Source organism: Arvicola amphibius, chromosome 11 (genome assembly GCF_903992535.2).
Source record: "Arvicola amphibius chromosome 11, mArvAmp1.2, whole genome shotgun sequence".
Taxonomy (NCBI): domain Eukaryota; kingdom Metazoa; phylum Chordata; class Mammalia; order Rodentia; family Cricetidae; genus Arvicola; species Arvicola amphibius.
In genome coordinates, this window is record NC_052057.2 from 28,446,724 (window position 1) to 28,451,930 (window position 5,207).

Consider the following 5,207-nt stretch of genomic DNA (forward strand, 5'->3'; position numbering starts at 1 on the left):
ATTCAAGAAAAGAGTTTGCGTTATTGCCCAAATTTAATTCTCAATGGAGTCAGTCTTTCCAATAAGCTTATTGTTATGCTGTAAAGTAGTAGTTTGGCAGAGGTAAGTTCCTGTCCCATTCATCTGATGGCCAAGTGCACTTTTTGGTGTTCCTGATTGGACCTAGCAGCTCATTCTTCTCATCCTTGCATGCGTTTATTTTTGGAACAACCTCTTACTTGATAAATCTGTCTGTGAATACACTGCTCAAATGGGACCACACCTCTGAGTCCTTCCAATCTTTCCCCTGATAGCTAGTGGAGTTCAACCAGGCATACTCTGTTCTCTAGCATGGGTATAAAGTTGTAACCGTTTTAAGTAAGCTTAATTATAGAAAAGATGCAGAGTCCTACTGGAATCCTTTGTGTCCTTTTCTTCAAATTTTCTGAAAACCATTTTTATTGCTGGGCAGTGGTGGCACACGCCATTTAATCCCAGTACTTGGGAGGCAGAGGCAGGAGGATCTCTGTGAGTTTGAGGCAGCCTGGTCTACAAAAGCTGGTTCCAGGACAGGTTCGAAAGCTACAGAGAAACCCTGTCTCGAAAAACCAAACCAAACCAAAAACAAAAACAAAACAAAAACAAACAAAACCCCCAGCAAAACCTATTTTTATCTTGGACTATAGCTACCTAATAAAAAAGCTTCCTTCTATAGTCTATTTTTTTCTGTGAAAGCTTCTATTTCTTGAAAGCAAAAATCCTTGTATAACTTACCTTTTGTATTATTAGAGGAGAACATGATTACCATACCCTAGTACCACAAATTATGAAGTTAAGTTTTCTGCACTAGTGTAAATCACAGTGTCAGCACATCTAAAGGGTAATGGATGCGCTTCTTCCTGAGAAAACCATCTTCTTAACCATGGGATCTGCCAACCCAGGTAAGTATTACAGTGCCTTTTAGAAAAATACGTTATTAATTAGTCTACTAAAACAGTAGACTAAATTCTCGGACACCTGAGAACCATCATTTGATGTAATCATGTGACTCATTCTAGATGTTTGCACAGCTACAAATAAGCATGGACAGCACATAAAAACAAAACAAAACACACACACACACACACACACACACACAGAGAGAGAGAGAGAGAGAGAGAGAGAGAGAGAGAGAGAGAGAGAGAGAGAGAGAGAGAGAGAGAGAGAGAGAGACTGGTGCTGCTCATGTATTCAAAAATGTATGGTACCCCACTAGAGCATAATTCACAGGGATGATTCTAGAAGAGGGGAATATGGGGTAGTGTAACTTTAAAACACAAAGCAGTAATACAGCAGGGTTATTACACAAACAAACACAGAAGTGGACATGAGAGCAGTTACAAGTCCCATGCAACCTCAAGTCACACCGTATCTCAGCAAGACGGGAAGCAGGCATTGAGTCCTACCCCTAGGAGAAGACTTACAGGCAACTGAAAGCTACGAAGAGAGGGATTGTCAGTTGTCAGGTATATTGTTTACAGAGGGAATAAGCATAAACTGTATTTTAGTAACATGTGAAAGGAAGGCATTTCACAGCAATTAGTAAGTTATTATATATATAATATATATACATATAAATATGTATATATATGTATATATATGAAAGAGAGAGGGGGAGAGGGAGAAATTTACACAGGATAAAGGATAAGTTGTTAGTAGAGTCAGTTATCTCTTCTACCATTTCTACCATGTGCATTCAGGGGGTGGAATTCTGGGTGCGAGGCTGAGCATAAAGATCCTTACCTTCTCATCTATAGAAAACTAATAGGAACATATACTGAAAGATGAAAAAGGAACAAACACAGTCCATTATTGGTACCTGGGAGATAGTGGGGAGGAGCAGAATGATAACTTAAGGGGAGTAAAACTAGAAAGAAGGAAGGCACGGCTGCCTCTGGCCAGGATCTGAACATGAAATGAATGGGTATCTATCAACCATTATCCACTTTAACTATTGCTTGATAACCAACTTAAAATGCAATGATAGATATAAAACTGAAGAAAGATAGAGCCCATGAATTTGAGAGGGCTCCAGGAGGAGGCAGGGTGTGCACCAAAGGGTTAAAGGGAGAAAAAGAAAGCGGGAAGATACTGCAATTATATTTTAATTTCAAAAACTAAAAACTGCAAACCAGAGAGAATGTTTGGGGAAATAAGTAGATTCATAGGGCCTTATACAATATGTAGAAAGTGAAACAGATGTAATCTTAAAGTCTAGCCAATTAATAACAGGTTTTAAATGCCAACAATAGTCCTTTCTCCCTGGAAACGTAAATATTAAATGTTTAAATCTCTATCAGTTTTAAGTCAAGCTGAGTATTTTAAATAAAAACTCTTGCTATTTTGGGGCTTCTTAAGAAACCATTTGCATTTGATCAGCACAAATGTGCTCTCCTCTCCAATGCCAAAGGCAGAACACAGCCTAACACAGTCACAACCCGTAAAAAGCAAAAATGATTCAAAAGACCTTGCACGAAGACTGTCTTTTCTCAGTGGTTTACAACTATTTTTCAGAGCATGTAGCTGCTTAGCTGTGAGTGTGAGTGCCCAGCTAAATGCCAGCGTGTTCCTAAATCCAGACAGATGTACTGGTGATTTGCATTTGAAAATGGTCTGACAGATAAATACATTAAATATTCATTTCCTCATCTTGAGAATAACCATTGTTTTCCAGACTAATATTACTTAAAATTATCTCTTGCCTTATCTAGTGCAATAGTTTACATTTGAATGTATTCACTTAAATATTATAAACAATAGATTAATCTTAACTAATCATAAGGAAGAACTTTCTACACCCTCTGTCAGAGTTAGTACTTGATAAAGTTATGCCTCTGAGACCACCAAAGTAGAAATGCAGGCAAACATGACACTTATTTTTCTCATCAAGGTAAAATAATTCGTAGATAATATTGTTTCTTGCTCCATTTCCCTCAATTTCTCCCATTAGAATCTTCTAAGCAAATTTTAGTGATGCCTGGGTAGTCACTTTCCTGTTGTTTTATGATTCTCAGCTTGCCTATTTATTCATGCACCTACCAATTTATTTCCATAAATTACTGTGCCTTGGTTGTGGGCCAGGCATTTTGCCAGACACTCAGGGTGGCCAACGCCAAGTAATTCCATTTCCGCTCTAAGAGCCTACAGACAAGGACAGTAAAGTAGCATGGGAACATGTATAACACAAGATTACAAGAGTACAGAGACAAATGAATCACTGTAACCATGTGAAAGTTCATATGGTTGGAAAAAGAAGCTGCCCATTATACTTTCCTTTGAGACATTAACCAGATGGATTAGATGATACAAATAAATACAAACGGAGTACATCTGGAGCCATAAGTAGATTAACGTTCAGTTACAGGAAAGCCAAAACTTTCAGATAGAAATCAATGTACATACTGTAATAAATAAACAGTTAATTTTGAGAGCCAACCTGGGAACACTCACCCTTCATGGTAGAAAGGGAGGAATTATAAATATTGGTTCAAAGCATATGGAGATTGTGGCATAGAATGGAATAAGTGCTGTTGATATTGGAATCAGAGAGAATAAACTTTAGAAATGTTTTAATAAGAGACATAGTAGTTATATTAGAGTTGTTACACTAGTGATGTAAAGGAGGAGAGAGAGAGAAAGAATGTTTTGGAAAAGGAATCAATTTTCCTGGAGTTTGGATGCAAATTGAAATATCAAAGGTGGGACAGAAAATAGTCAATAACATAGCATTGATACTATAAATTTAGGTACATAGAAGTTGTAAAATAATTAATATAGACAAAGTTTACCTAAAACATATCAAAATATAAGAAATGATAAGGAAAACCTTAAAAAGTCTTGACTTTTTTAATGGAAAAATAATAGATTGGAGAGAGGTAATCTGCTACAGCAGATCTCTGTCCTGATGACATCAGATATGAAAAGATTAAACAATGAATAAACAAAACATAAAAATGAGTGAGTTTATGAGAAGCTGTCAAGCTCTAGCCTCAGGAGCCTACCTGACATCATTGGTTCTCAAAATCAATATTGAGAACTATAGATTTACATTCTACTCTATACAAATCAAATAAAGTAGTCCTAGAGCCATTTAGTTTCAGGGACATGAAGAAAATGATGTACAAAATACGTCAAATTCTTTTTAGCTTAGCCTCCAATCAAGAGGTTAGTGTGGCTTTCAAAGTGAGATCTGAATAGCTTTTATCATTGAGCAGAGTGGTCCAGCCCCTGGTGCTGCAGAGGGAGCACATTACTAAAGCAGAGTTATAGATACCAGAAAGATACTTTAGGGAAAATCATCAGAAGTATGTGTTTTGAAATAAAACATTATTTCTTACAAATATACCAAATAGTTGTATTGACTTCAAGCCATAAAGAAAGGATGTATAAAGTAATAATAAATAAGTCCTTATATATTGATTAAAGATGCATTGGATCAAGGAAATGATACCTAAATTTATAATTATGCATATAGAGACAATCAAAAAGGTCAAAACTGTAGATAAATTGAAGGGTAATTACAAACCTTGATTAGTACATATTCAAATATTTTCAATATCAGTGAGTTATAGAAAGTTAATAACATCCAAGAAAAGTGGCTAATGCTAGGCACACAACTAAATTCTTTCTCTCTTTCTCTCTCTCTCTCTCTCTCTCTCTCTCTCTCTCTCTCTCTCTCCATATATATATATATAACCAGTATCATTATAGTATACGAAGAAAATACATAAGTCAGTGAAAATAAAATTTCCCTATTTTTTAAGGTTAACACTGATTTTTTTTAAAGATTTGCATAAGAAGCAATTTTAATTCTCTAGACAATCAATATTACCCAAGAAAGAACAGAATGTACAAATGGAGAAGGAAATTCCTCCAGTAACCAAAGCATAGAGTATAAGTCTATTTTCCCCAGTCATAGTAGATCTAAAAGTCAGGTCACTTTAGTCATTATGCAAATTAAGCAGCTTGTAAATACTTAGTGCTATTTTTTTTCCTCTAAAGTATCAAGGATCCACTGAAATAATGAGGAGTCATTTAAAGATAATCCCAGGGAAGAAATCCAGAGCAACTGGATAGATACCTGGAGGCACTTTCTACTTATGGTGTTAGCTGATGCCATAAAAAACACATAGACTCTGAAAATGAAAGAAGCAAGTTTCAAAGTATTCCATTCCATGTGGCCACAGGGT

General features: G+C 36.0%; 1 non-coding gene across 1 annotated transcript; it reads right to left on the reverse strand.

The window, feature by feature from the left end:
- Positions 1 to 765: 765 nt before the first annotated feature.
- LOC119826955 lies at positions 766 to 928 on the reverse strand. The gene has a single exon (XR_005287517.1). It is a non-coding gene; the product is annotated as a U1 spliceosomal RNA (small nuclear RNA).
- Between the last annotated feature and the right edge of the window lie 4,279 nt (positions 929 to 5,207).